At 39.6% G+C, this 15,586-nt stretch overlaps 1 protein-coding gene across 1 annotated transcript in view; it reads left to right on the forward strand.

Moving 5' to 3' along the window:
- Positions 1–2,095: 2,095 nt before the first annotated feature.
- Positions 2,096–15,586, forward strand: part of LOC139570935 (muscarinic acetylcholine receptor M3-like) — a 128,997-nt gene continuing 115,506 nt past the window's right edge. Inside the window, exon 1 of the mRNA XM_071393282.1 lies at positions 2,096–2,372. The gene's annotated coding sequence lies outside the window, so the exon portion shown is untranslated. The remainder of the gene's footprint in view (positions 2,373–15,586) is intronic.

Below are 15,586 nucleotides of genomic sequence, written 5' to 3' on the forward strand. Positions count from 1 at the left end.
TGCAATTCGTTCCAGTCATTGGCAGCAAAGAACTAGAAGGAAAGGCGGCCAAAGGAACTGCTGGCTTTGGGAATGACCAGTGAAATATATCTATTGGTGATTTTTACTTTTGATACTTACTGTATGTACATTTTATACCAAATACTTTTAGACTTTTACTCAAGTAGAATTTTACTGGGTGACTTTTACTTTAGTCATTTTCTATTAAGGTATCTTTACTCAAGTATGACAGTTGGGTACTTTTTTCCACCACTGCTCACCGGTCCTGATGTCGCAGTGTTCTGTCCCCAGCACTCTGTATCCATATCACTCTTGCTAGTGATGTGGATTCATGTACTAATGTAACAGTATAACTTTAAACCGTCCCCTCGCCCCGACACGGGCGCGAACCAGGGACCCTCTGCACACATCAACAACTGACACCCACGAAGCGTCGTTACCCATCGCTCCACAAAAGCCGCGGCCCTTGCAGAGTAAGGGGAAACCCTACTTCAGGTCTCAGAGCAAGTGACGTAACCGATTGAAATGCTATTAGCGCGTACCCGCTAACTAGCTAGCCATTTCACATCCGTTACACTCACCCCCCTTTCAACCTCCTCCTTTTCCGCAGCAACCAGTGATCCGGGTCAACAGCATCAATGTAACAGTATAACTTTAAACCGTCCCCTCGCCCCGACACGGGCGCGAACCAGGGACCCTCTGCACACATCAACAACGGTCGCCCACGAAGCATCGTTACCCATCGCTCCACAAAGGCCACGGCCCTTGCAGAGCAAGGGGAAACCCTACTTCAGGTCTCAGAACAAGTGACGTAACCGATTGAAATGCTATTAGCGCGTACCCGCTAACTAGCTAGCCATTTCACATCCGTTACACTAACAGTAAATTATTGGAAACGAGGATGTTTTTTTCACATGTTGAGTGCCTCAGACACTGTAGCTTTGTTATTGTGTTCAGCAATGCAAATTACAGGATAGTAGCCAAATTCAACACACAACATTTGTCATTCCTCCCTTAATTGTCATTTCTTCCTTTACTTAATCTCTAACCAGGTTTCCATACAACCATTTTATGCAAGTAAAGTAAATACATGTCGGATAAGAAAAATGTCAAGACAGTCCTGATGGAAACAGCTACATTTTTGGTAACCTTTCCAAATGTTGACCAAATAAAATACGCGTTGGACATGGTGGAATTGTTTGTGTAGTCAAAATTAATTATGTGAGAAATGGCAGCAGAAACACCTTTATGCGCAAATATTGACAACCATTAGTCCTTTATGAAATACATTTGGAGTCACGCAATGATATGTTGTGCTCGCACTACGACTAGGTAAAGTATGCCGTTTAGTATGGTACAGATTAAATAAATTCTGATGAACTTCACAGGGTGGTGAAAGTGCACAGTGGTGAAGTTTTTTTTAACAGTTTCAAGTTTTGGGACATTCATTCGAGCAACATATCATCTTATTTTGGTGACATAGGCCACCATTGTCATTGTAAAATAAGAATTTGTTCTTAGTTAACTGACTTTGCTAGTTAAATAAAGGTTAAATAAAAAAAATGTAAATGATGATCAATGCGTTACTGCCGTTTGACAAATATAGTAGGTAGACTACCTGCACTGTATATGCAAGATGTTGGCTCGAGTGCACTTGTCAAATCCAGATTGGGCACATTCGCTATACAACATAACATTTTTTCAGACAAAACCATAAATACAGTTGAAAATGCGATGGAAACCCATTTAATTAAACTTTTTTATTTAGTATGAAATTTATCCATAAAAGTTATTTTTTATGTGCACTATGTCGTCACGCACAGCGTGTTTAATCCGCAACAAGTACCAAACTGCCATTTAAATTATCAACATTTTATCAGCAACAAGTCAGTTTGATGGAAACGGATTTCATGCGGATTTTAGAATATTCCCATGAAAATCTGTCACCAATTGGATGGAAACCAATCCAATGTATCAAATGTTTTATCCACTAGAAAGCCTTGCATACCACACAGCGCTCGCGGAATTATCAATGAATCCTGCATAAAACGACGGCTGTGCCTGCTGGTGCGTCATTGTCCTCATGGCCAATCATACGTTATGTACCCAGAGAGACACTTCCCGTGCGCTCCTGGAGATTCCCCATCCCTCCTTAATTATTGTCTGGTACTTAGCAGGGCGCTGACCGGCGAACAGACGACATTAGAGCGACGCGGGAGCTGCAGGGCTGCCACTCGGTCAGAGGGCTTCAACTGCGACTTTGTTTGGACTGACCTATAAAACTGTGGCAAATTTAAGTGGACTGCTTCGTTACGCCAAATGTATCCTCCTTCTTGGCTTTATCCGTAAATGAATATCGTAGTTTGTAAGAGGTAGGTGCAAATATGTGAACAATATTACTATGTGTGGTTTTTAAGTTTTGCAAATAGACTGTTTTATTTATTAGGTTCTGTTTTTTCTTCATGGTCGAAGTGGATTGAATTTCTAGTAAGCTAACGTTACTCATTTATATGCGTCTTGTTGTAAGCATTTTCACCATGTCGTTGATTAATGTTGCAGTGTACCTTTGTCATTTTCTCTGAAATTACAGAAACTGTGATAATTATAACATTCGGAAAATGTTTCGTTTAGTCAGTTATTGTTACACACCTTTTTATATTGTCTACATTATAATTCCACATTCGCCATTTTCTAAGTTCGAGGAAGAAATTGCGAGGGCATTAGCTGTTGTTTTATTTGCTACACCTCGTCGGCATCCTCTGCTGCAAACTGGTCCCTGAAAATAACTGAACTAACTTTGCTGCCTCACTTCATATTTCATTTAATTGTATTTGTGCAAGATACATGATAGTTTTCAAGAATCAAATGTCAGTCCGTGTATTATTGGAGAAAGGGAATTGAATTGTCCTTACAGGACATGTGGGAGCTTACATGTACATGGGTAACTGTTTATTTACCATGTCCAAAAATCGAAATACAAATGTATGTTCTTTTAGGGCACTTTGACAGTGTCACAATGTCAAAACGTATAGCAATGGTAAGTAACTAAGTCATCTACAGACAACTCAGTGGTATAACTGTCTTAAACCTTAATACAAGTTGGTTTAAATATATTTGAATATAATTCCAAGCAAGATGTTTCACTTAAATATGTTTAGAGGCTTCTATCATACCTGCTTGGCATTATTTGGGAATTGTTGCATGGTATACAAGCTCTGTCAGTTATATCTGGAATGTGTTTGGGAAATACACTGAGTATACAAACATTAACATGCTGACTACACCGGGCAAGCTCATGCATCCTTGTGCGCCATCGTGCGCATGTTGAGTTTGTCCATCCACACCAGATGCGACCAGGAGACGCAGGTTGAAATATCAAAATTAACTCTGAACCAACTATATAGATTTTTGGGGGGACAGGTCGGAACATATGAAACTTTCATGGACATCTACTGTTGCTAGCTAATTTCTCCTGGGATACAAACATTGGGTTGTTATTTTACCTGACAATTAATCCAGAGATAATCCACAGATAAAAGGGGAAATTTAGTTTCTAGTAATCTCTCCTCATTTAGTCTTCTTCTTCTGTGGACTTTGTATGGCAGTTGGCAACCAACTTTAAGGTGCATTATCACTCACCGACTGGGGTGTGGACCTCAGTTCAGCTTTCAATCGCCCACGTGGGTACAGTATATGCTCCTAAAAACCAACGAGTAGATTGGAGAGGCAGGACTTGCAGTGCGTCTGACGGCAAAAATAAAACCAAGCAGTTTGGATGAAATTATTGAATAACATGTATATGTAAATGTATTTCGTAACGTGACCGGTGTGTTTAGCATGTAAGAACACCTGCTCTTTCCATGACATGGACTGACCAGGTGAAAGCTATGATTCCTTATTGATGTCACTTGTTAAATCAGTGTAGATGATGGGAAGGAGACAGGTTAAAGATTGATTTCTACGACTTGAGACAATTGTGACATGGATTGTGTATATGTGCCATTCAGATGGTGAATGGGCAAGACAAAACATTTTAAGTGCCTTTGAATGGGGTATGGTAGTAGGTGCAAGGCGCACCTGCTTCTGTCAAGAACTGCAACGCTGCTGGGTTTTTCATGCTCAACAGTTTCCCGTGTGTATCAAGAATGGGACACCACCCACAGGACATCCAGCCAACTTGACACAACTGTGGGAAGCATTTGAGTCAACATTGGCCAGCATCCTGATGAATTGAGGCTGTTCTGAGGGCAAAAGAGGGGGGGCAACACAATATTAGGAAGGGGTTCTTAATGTTTGGTATACTCAGTGTATGTCTTCCCATGCAGAGACTAAGCAGGTAGACTAAACATAAGGGCTACAGTAGGTCGTTTCCATGTAAAAGGACCCATGATTACCAACATGTGAAGTTCATAGGAACATGTCAAATTGGGTGTGAAATGAGAGCTATATTTAAAAAAAATTAAGGCATATATATACTTTTTTCAAAGGCTTTGATTTCATGGAAAACGGGTCTTATTAAACATCTTACAGAAAGTCTTAAAATATATAAAAACAACATATCATGTTGAAATTAAGACCCCTGCCAACTAATATGAATGTTTTTTTCTGCCTTCTATAAGTTTAAGAAACATTGCTTTATGCCTTGAAATTCTATTACCAAAAACCCACGTCTTTAAGATACAGTATTTTCACATTTCTCTCTCTCCTGAGGGAGGATAATGAAAGTTTACAGTAGTAAGAAGTAAAAGTAGACCGATCAATTAGTTAGTGTTTTTACTGGTATCAATTTTGTTTATGAATGAAATCTCTAAATTCTGTTACCAAATCGGTAACAGAATTAGTGAATAATCGTTAACAGAATTTCTACAATTTAATTGGCTACAATGGGAAATCAGTCACAAACCACAGTTGGGTCACCTGAACTGTCCTCCCTTCCACTGGAAGACTGTTATGTTCAGCTGATAACTGTTTACTTTCTCTTTCTGTCCACTGGTGGTCAAAGCTAGAGTGTGAAAAGTCTGGACCACTCTCTCTCTTCTCTCCTTTCCCCTCTCTCTCTCTCATTAATGTCACCTCTCCTGGCTCGTACCAGAGAGGAAGAGGCGAAGCAAGAGCGCTCACTCTAGCCAAAATCTGTCCAGAATAACCCCAATGCGTTTCTATGGGCTTAATATGCAGACTTAAGCTTGACGCCTGCCTTTTGGACAGCTACTCCCATTGTTAGGGCAGAGACATGAGCATCTCGTCATTATATACAGATCTCTGCTCTTACTGACACCTACCCATGAGCCCCCTCTTTACATTTACTGTTACCAGCATCTCAACACTGAGCATGACCAACACCGGAAGTTGAAAAGTAGTTTAATTTTAGTCAGTCCGCCATGGCTTGATTCCAACGTCTACAGACGTCTGGACCAGCCTTCATTTGGCCCCAAAAATAGACGTCCGTGATTGGAGTACAGTGGAGTACAGTAATGAAAAGTAGAGTATAGTACTGTACAGTAGAATTCAGTACAGTACACAGTAAAGCACAATTGAGTTGAGTATACTGTACTGAACTCTACACTACTGTGTTGTACTCTACTTGACTAAACTGTACTGAGCTATACTCTGCTGTATTTTGATGTCTTGTGAAACATAGAACGAGCTGTATAAGGCCATAAGCAAACTAGAAAATGCTCATCCAGAAGCGGCGCTCCTAGTGGCCGTGGACTTTAAAGCAGGGAAACTTAAGTCCATTTTACCTCACACATGTCACATGTGCAACCAGAGGGAAAAAAACTCTAGAACACCTTTACTCCACACACAGAGATGCATACAAAGCTCTCCCTTGCCCTCCATTTGGCAAACCTGACCATAATTCTATCCTCCTGATTCCTGCTTACAAGTAAAAACTAAAGCAGGACGTACCAGTGACTCGCTCAATACAGAAGTGGTCAAATGACGCGGATGCTACGCTACAGGACTGTTTTGCTAGCACAGACTGGAATATGTTCCGGGATTCATCCAATGGCATTGAGGAGTATACCACCTCAGTACCGGCTTCATTAACACTTTTTTGGTTACTACATGATTCCAAATGTGTTATTTCATAGTTTTGATGTCTTCACTATTATTTAGATAATGTAGAAAATAGATAAAATAAAGGAAAACCCTTGAATGAGTAGCTGTGTCCAAACTTTTGACTGGTACTGTATATAAATATATTTGTCACTTTTTTTCCAGAAATTATAAAATAGTTTTTATAGCTCTGTTTCTCCTACAAAGGGTCAGAGTAGTGTACTTGGAGCCTGACGGCCTGATTATAGCGAGGCCTTTTGAGGTGACTGGCTGCTGTCTCTGCTGTCTGCTGCTGCTCTGCACTCACAAGGCCTACTTAGCTTCACAGAAATGGTCCTGGGGAAAATAAACATTGCATCAAGTAGCTTGGCGTGCCCCTCCCTCATTCCAAACACATTTCAAAAACCATGTTTTATTCCCAATGTATGGGCTGCTAATTAAAGGAACAATAATTACAATGGAGTTAAATGCACAGTTTAGCTGGATCATTAAAAACGGAACCCCCCCAACAGTGACATGCTCGCTCGCATCCCCTGATCTCTGCGAACTGTTTTTACGATTCTTTACAGAAAATATAGAAAAGATTAGATCCCAGGTTGACAGTAGCTGGCCCCATACCAGCCTTTCTTGTCAGGAGGCACTTGAGGAAATTATTTTGAGACCGTCTACTGCTTACTTTTGTTCCTATGAGCAAATATCACTCCTTCATACTGTTGCTCTCATGAAGACCACCTCCTGCCCTTTGGATGTGGTCCCTACTAGACCAGGCGTTCTCAAAGTGGGATCCGACATACTTCAGGGGGTCCACGGACAGATCTCAAAGGATTTATATTAAAAAAAAGGCATTTCATTTTTTAAATAATTTATGTTCTTAAAGGCCTAGCGGAGTCAAACTATATTTTCCTGTGTTTTATATATATTTCTACACTGATGTTGGAATAATACTGTGAAATTGTGAACATTATGATAATGCCCTTTTAGTGTGAGAGCTGTTTGAAAAAGCCTGAAATGTCAGCCTGTTTTAGTGGGATGGAGTTTTTGCCTGCCTGACAGTACATTTTGTGAATAAACCAATAAGAAACAGGCTAGTTTTCAGTTTTCCCCTCCCCACTCAGACCACTCGCAGACAGTCCAAACAAAATTCTTTGCTAAGTAGCTATTTTAATTGAAAACATTCACAGTCAGGTACTTAGTTATTACCCAGAAATTATTTGATATTGAGATAAAAATGGCTGCATTGGACCTTTAAACCCAGGCAACATGGGCCTGGGAGGCTCACAGGTATATTAGTATCCACAGTACTCCATCAATTCATACATTTTTCAACTCAATACTTCTTGTATTCCCCAATGTTTTTTGGAACATAAATGCATTTAAAATGTTCCTTCCCGGGGCCCGAGACTTGGTTCATTTTGTCATGGACCGAAGTCATAGTAAAACTATGAGGGGGGTCACTGATGAATTTGTTATCACAAAAGAGGTCCCAGACCCAAAATGTTTGAGAACCTCTGTACTAAACTATAACTGGTATTCATTTTTTTATATCTGTGTCCATATTGTCCTTGAGTTTCTAGTAGACACACCATATGGTTTAAAAGAAAATAGCCTAATTAATGAAAAAAGCATCTAATCTACAATGGCATTATTTTTAATTATGTATGCAACTCGTCCAAATATTTACTTTTTCAAGTCAATACAGACTGGTGGTGTACTGGTGTGGGGAATGTTTTCCTGGCACACGCTAGGTCCCTTTGATGCCAATTGAGCAAAACTACGTTTCCGACACCTTGTAGAATTCAGGCTGTTCTAGGGGCAAAGGGGGGTCTGACCCGGTACTAGATGGGTGTACCTAATAAACTGTCCTGTGAGTATTTCTATGCTTCCTATTTTATACAAGATTTTAGAAAAGTTGTGTTCAAGCAAATGGTGGCTCAGATTTGAGTATGAACAATTTATTTTAAAAATTCCAGTTGGGCTTCCGCTCACTTCACATCACGGAGACTGCTTTATTGAAAGTCAATAATGACCTTTTGTTGGCTGCCAATGCTGGTAAATGCTCTATTCTAGTTCTTTTGGATTTCAGTGCCACGTTTGACATTATTGATCATATCATCTTTATTGACCGGCTGGAGAGGTGGGTGGGAATCTTTGGCGTTGTCTTCGACTGGTTCAGGTTATCTTTATGTGGAAGATGTTTCTCAGTGAGCATGGGTAGTTTAGTATTGTACCCAGCACCTATTCATTATATTGTCCCTCAGGGATCAATTCTGGGCCCCATCCTTTTATATGCTTCTCCTTGGTGACATCCTCCACATTAATATTAATTAATATTTTACTAGGCAAGTCAGTTAAGAACAAATTCTTATTTACAATTAACTGCCTTGTTCAGGGGTAGAATGACAGATTTTTACCTTGTCAGCTGGGGGATTTTATCTAGCAACCTCTCGGTTACTGGCCCAACACTCTAACCACTAGGCTACCTGCCGCCCCATTCAGTTTCACTTCTATGTGGATGACACGCAGCTCGATTTACCAATCAGACCCAGTGGCCAAGCTAGCGTAGGTACCTTTCACAAGTCTCTTGCTGACATCAAATGTTGGATATCTGACCATTTTCTCCAGCTCAATGATACAAAATCTGAGGTTGTTGTATTTGGCCCCCATCTTGCTAGAACTCAGATTGCAGGTAACCTTGGTCATTTGTCCATGAATATAAAGCATATGTCCAGAAACCCTTTTTTTCTTCTTTGACCCTGACCTAAACCCCAAGTTGTATGTATTATGTAAGAAATATGGTTAAGTCAAGTATTTTATCTCAGTCACTGATCTGGAGAGACTTCTACCTGCTTTTATTTCCTCACTCCTAGATTACTGTAACTCTTTGTATACATGTCTGTCAGAAATCACTCCATCGTCTACAGTTCAAAACGCTGCAGCTCAGCTTATAATTTAACAGGCATCATACATCTTAATGTAACCATATCACACATACAGTATTTTTAGCTTCTTTATCCTGGCTACCAGTCACTTTTAGAATATATTTAAACATGTTGTTAATCACATTTAAGGCTAGGCTTGGTTTAGTCCCATCCTATATCTCAGATATTTTATCTGCCTATGAGCCAGGATGCAGCCTGAGATCCTCTGGCAGGAATGTGTTGACCATTCCAAAGTCTAGGTTGAAAAAGGAGACTGGGCATTTGCCATTAGGGCCCCTAGACCTTGGAATGGTCTGCCATAAAAGATATCAGACTTGCAGATTCAGATTATTCTTATATCCCTGCTGAAGACACACTTAATATGCTTTTAATGTATGATTTCGATGTATGATTCTTATCTTATTTTTTTTGTAATATTTATCCTTCCTCTTGTTTTTGTTTCTTAGTTAGTACTATTATTTTATGATGTGAACCACTTTTACTTGTCTTGATAAGCACTATACAAACCATTATTATTAATAGCAGATTGATTGGAATATTGATTATTTGATTGGTTTGTAGTTGTCTTCAATTGTTTTAGTAGTTGCAAACTTGACAACCATGCACTCTCCTGTAGATGTGGAAGCTGTACTACCAACATTCACATTTCTATTCTTCTCTAATGTAAGTGTTGAGGACTGGTCCACTTCAGGCAGCTCTCCTGTGCTGATGCATTTCTCTTTCTCTGACAGTGCGAGTCCAGGGAATTTGGAAACATGGTTAATATATGAAGCTCTTTTCTGTGCCTGCTCTCTCTCTGTTCTATGTAAATAAATCAATAAGGCCTAGCTGTCCATCATTTTGTGAGGAAGTGAGAGCAAGAACGAGCGAATGGGAGGCAGGGAGGGTGAGTGGGAGAGGGAGAGAAAGAGACCTGTTGTACCCTGCCCTTATATGACAGCTTGTGGATCCAAAGCAGCCTCCACTCCAGCCAAGGGGAATCCAGGGCCAGCCAGCTGTGTGTGGAGTGATAGTATACAGAGAGAGTCTGGAAGGAAGAGGGATAGAGGGAGTGGGAGAGACAGCGAAGGAAAGAGATATTGAGAGTATCAGCGGGACAGAGCCAAACCACTGCCAAACTCTCAATTACAGTAATTTGCTACTGTGTTCTCATCAAACAAGCAGTTGGCTGTATTGGATGGTTTGTTTATTATTCAGAGCTAATGTACTTGCTCACAATATTGATTTGATACTCCAAATGAAACATTAATAGGTTGTTTATTTTACTTTGTGCCGTACTAATCAGTCAGTTTGTTTTGGCTTTTTTAACTCAACAATTTTTGGTTACAATACCTTTCTCTGAGTATATTTTGAAATAGAAATATCAAAGTTTATTTTCTGAACTTTTTTCAATATTGTCTTTGTGAGATACCAGTATTGCAATACTCGTTAGTATCGTGGCAAGGAAACAAAAGTGGATGTAGCTTCTTTAGGAAAACAGACCTAATGTTGGAAACAAACATAATTATGTTGTCATTCAGTCACATTTTTATTTATTTTCCAAACTATACCACACAATATTTTACATATAGCAGGTTGGTAAAGGACCAGAAAGCCTGGTCTTCTTCGTGTTTTAATTTTGTAATGGAAAAAATATTGTGATACTGGTATTGTCACAGCCCTACTAATTTGGTCCAAATGTGCAGTAGCTACCACTGTATAAACCTTGCATATTAATACATGTGTGATTTGGAATTGTTTTTTGCATATCCCACTCTCCCTGAGACACCTCAGAGAGTGGGGTCACACCCAGGGTTTTCCATTATCAACGGTGACCCTGGAGCAATTAGGTGTAAATTCCTTCCTCGAGGGCTCATTGACAGATTTGTCACCTTGGCTCAGGGATTCGAACTAGTAACCTTGGTTTTCTGTTTGGGTTGTCTTTTATCCTTCGTAAAATAAACACCCAGTGTTAATCAGGCTGCTCACACACACCCATGTCCCACACAATATAACCATCCAGACCAGGGCCGTGCACAGACAGTCCTTTTTCGGGGAATGTTCTCAAACTTAAAAAAGGGCATCCCCCAAAAGAATCCTGCAACTGCAGTCACAGACCCATTGAGAAATTATTACAAGAAGAGGGGAAAGCAGCACTATCTGGTGAGTAAAGTATTTTGCTGTTTTGAACTGGAATAAATGCTGCACTTACAGTATTAACAATAACCACAAAATTCCAGTCAAAACAGAAGATGGTAAGAAATACTGTAGCCTACAATTACTATTACTATATCCAACCCAACTCCATTTTTTGCCACTATCATGTTTTCAAACTTTTTGACCCGCTACCCCCAAAAACGAGTGGTACAAAACTTGCGACCCACGCACATGCACGTGTTCACACGCGATCATGCACACACAATCACTGCGTAAATGTATCTTGTCATTACAGCCATAAACATTGATACATTTTCAAAAGGCAAGATAGGCTACAGAAATAAACTGCCTTTTTCACCTGTATTTGGAACAGAAATGTATTAAATCTATCATCCAATATCAACTAGAGATATATCATGTCACTTTTCTGGAATTCAAAGCAAGCAAAATCATACGGCCTATTTGTATCAAAGGTTTCAGGATTGGATGGAAAGCATATTCTGTCTGCACTGCGCCATCACTTTGGAGGGTTGCCTGCCTGCAGAGTGCTCGTTGCCATCCGGGTAGCCTTGTTCTTCCTCAATAATATTGTACTAAATTCACCAGAATGTTAAATCTTCATCCCATAATATTGAAGGCAGTGCATTATTACAGCTGCTTATCTTTAGACATATAGCTAGTAGGACTGGCGTAACGTAATCTTTTAAATAAATGGCATGAGTCAGCCAGACAGCCATTCACAAAGTAGAGACTACCAATCGCTGTCCATGGTGCTGAAATTGTGACATGTCTGTGAGGCTGCCAATCGAATCGATGGTAGGCTTTCTGTGGTGCCAGGGCATATAAAAAATACATAATAATTATGTTTTATTGTCACATACACCGGATAGGTGCAATGAAATGTGTTGTTTTACAGGGTCGGCCATAGTAGTACGGTGCCCCTGGAGCAAATTAGGGTTAAGTGCTTTGCTCAAGGGCACATCGACAGATTTTTCAACATGTTGCTCGGGTATTCGAACCAGCAACCTTTCTGTTACTGGCTCAACCGCTAGTCTACCAATGCAGCCTATAACTTTGCTTTAACTAATGGATAAATGTTTATTGGTAGGCCTATTTGGCCGTCATTTTCTCATGTTAAGTTTAACATTTCACTAAGCTATACACGGTGTAGACTGCTTGGCTGGCGGGAATATTATATTTACTTGTTCAGTAATGGAAGTTGGAAATTCAAACATTGCAGATTGTAAAATACATTTTTGTAATCAGCAAACAATAGATTTGTTTCAACTGCCTACCTGAGCCGTCCTCGCGCTCTCTCCCAGCTTGGATAGAACGTTTTTGTGCTTATAACCAGTCTATTAATACCAATATCTATTTTTTTTCTATATAGGGGTCTATAGTAGCTACAGTATGTTACTGCGTCACCTTGCATGCTTGTGTGCAAATGCTTTCACCACGGCCTGTAGGTCCAGATTGCGGGCCTGACTGTTTTCTATGCTGAGTATTGACAACCCAGACAGGGTTGTAAACTATTTAACCTTAGTCTTGCATGATGCATGCCAAGATATACCAGAGATAAGGGACTGTGGATATTGCAACCACACAACTCAAACGCCGATTCACCAGTATGAACAAAATCGCAAACCGCTTATTTGAGCCCTCAAATAACTGTTATCCTCTAAAGATGATAATCTGTTTCCATCTGTCAATCTATTGGCTTTCTTTAATGTGTTGAGGCTGCCAATTAAGGAGAATGTGAGTCTCATTAAAAGATGTTGCAGGACTGCTGTATTTGAAGCACCACTACCCATCTGCCCAGTTTCCCTGATGTTGCCACGGCAATCAAACCATACCTGTACCTGTCGCTTCTGCGGAGAGATCGTTTTCTAAACTAAAACTAATTAAGATCTATCTAAAAATCATTATGCTCTCGGTCTGATATGTAAAAAATAAATTAAACGATTTTATAAAAATAAAATAATTAAACCGTACAAAACATACAAACGACAACATACAGATGCACACAAACATCCACATCACCCCTATCAAGACCCACCTGCTCACATCTCCAGCGCCCATATCACTCTCCACCACATGAGCTCAAACTGCACCATTTTGTTTCTCTCACTTTCAACATTTAGATTATAAACCATTTGACCTTACCATTGAGTTCATTTTCTGTTTTTAAGTATATATTTTATCAAGATGATTGATGAGAAAGGTTTTGTCCAACCCTTCAGGTATCTCACTGCACCCTCATATGCCAAGCATATGCCAAGCACTGTCTGCACTTGAAATATGCAGACAGTACATTTACAATGTAATAGTTCTGACAGCCAATTCTCTAACTCTGCCCATAACTTTTGGACTTTATATCATTCCCAGAAGGTATGGATTATTGAGTCATTGTTAGTTTTAGACTTAAGACATGACTCTGCCGTTTTGCTGTAGAATTTGTGAATTGTCTCTTGTATAATAAATTCTATACATTAGTTTATACTGGATTAAGCATTTTTGTTAACTGTAATTTCATTAGTTATGTTCCAACTCCCTCCATCTTGTGTCAAAATCAGTTATTTTTAAGTCTTGGTTCCAATAGTTTATATTTTTTTCTACGAAATTGTCAGTTGGATAGGCTCTCTGCAAGGTTTTGTATGCGCTTTTGAACACCCGAGTAAGCTCCACTCATTACACTGGCATTTAATTATTTATTTTTCAAGTCCTGAGGCACTTTTATCAGACAAATGATTGAAGCCCAAGAAACAAGTACTTGGCTTCCTACTACATATGGAAATTAAAAAGGTTTGTGAATGACTTTTTGGAGGGCTACTGTCTAAATCATGTATTCAATTTAAAATATTGACAACTGTGTCAGACAGGTGCATGGGTCCCCAGATCTCGTGGGCCGCCCCGCCTTTGCGGGGGTTTCCGGTACGCCAGTGGTCAGTAGCCACCCAAACTAGGCCCATCTGAAATGTGAAAATTATCAATTGAATTGGCAGGTAGCCTGTTATTCTTCTGCCAAAGATGCCTCCGTAGTAGTAGATTTCTAAACTGTATTTTATATGGATAATAAAAAATGTAGGCCTGCTCTGTTTTTGTCAGGCAAAACTGGAGACAATGAAAAGTTCTTTCTGGTCACTAATCTGGATACGCGCGCCTGCCTTTGTGTGCCAATGCAGATGACTGTTCATTGGTCAACATCAACAATCAAGACTCATATTTATTGGTTTTGAAGCATTGATGAGGATTTAACGACAACTTGCGGGCAGTGGGTTCAGAACAACAACAAAAAACATTTTGGGGGAAATTCTACCACCACCAGAAAGGGCACTTTGGAGATTGGAAGGGAAAAGGGGGATGTGCTCTGCAGAAGTAGAGCCCTATCTGTGCATGTGTCTGATCCAGACCACAAATGTACTGCTTTGTGAGTCATCAGCTGAATATTTATTCTTCCTCTTCTCCTTAGAGGGAGTCAAGTTAAAAGGAACTGTTATTGTTGTTTTACTGCTGTTCTTTTATTACTTGTTACTTTTATCTCTAATTCTTATGTATTTTTTTGAAACTGCATTGTTGGTAAGGGGCTTGAAAGTAAGCATTTCACTGTAAGGTCTACACCTGTTGTATTCGGCACATGACTAATACATTTTTGATTTGATTTTAAATCAGTGACAAACGTGTTATTTCAAGTAACATAAAAACATAGTTTGGAAAATGTACTGTAGTTTACCAAGTTTGCCATATAGGTTAATTGTAAAGAGCTTTTTTACAGTTAGCTTATAATTGAGTTTTAAATGTGTTCATGTCAAATTATTTCACAGCAAGACTAAATTAAATGTAAAGTGATTAGGTTTTTGAATTCATAGCAGAGAATTCACAGAATTCATAGCAGAGTTTATTTCGTTAAGTTGGCCGTGAAATGTCTGTCATATTCAATTTGTTTTTATCCTGCTTGTTTTCTTGTTGCCTACCTTTGTTTGTTTCTCTCCACCTCGCTAGTTCTTTGACACACCTCATTAACCACATCTTCAGCATGTCAAACATAATTTCAGGCACTCTGCTAGAATGCATACGGAAATTACATTTCACATTCAAACATTGTTTTAGGGTGGAGCAAGGTGAAGTGTTTTGTTGATAGACACTGATTCATTTATGCACCGTCGGCTACACACATTTCCTAATTTCTGTCTTGTAATGGTTTTTTGTGGTGGAAGAAAATAAATGTCTCGTGAAGGAAAGGTGCACAATATTGGATTAGTCCATACAGAGCATTTGATCATTACTATTCCTCTCAACGGCTGCACAGTTTGTCTCTTCAGACCTTCCATAGTTCATACCATTCAGACATAAGAGGTATAGAGTCTATGCTGGTGCCATCACTCCTTGTGTACCAGGAGGAGAGAGTGAGAGAAAGAGAAGCCCTATCTGTGCATGTGTCTGATCCAGACAGT

This window comes from Salvelinus alpinus, chromosome 3, assembly GCF_045679555.1.
Source record: "Salvelinus alpinus chromosome 3, SLU_Salpinus.1, whole genome shotgun sequence".
NCBI classification, from domain to species: Eukaryota; Metazoa; Chordata; class Actinopteri; order Salmoniformes; family Salmonidae; genus Salvelinus; species Salvelinus alpinus.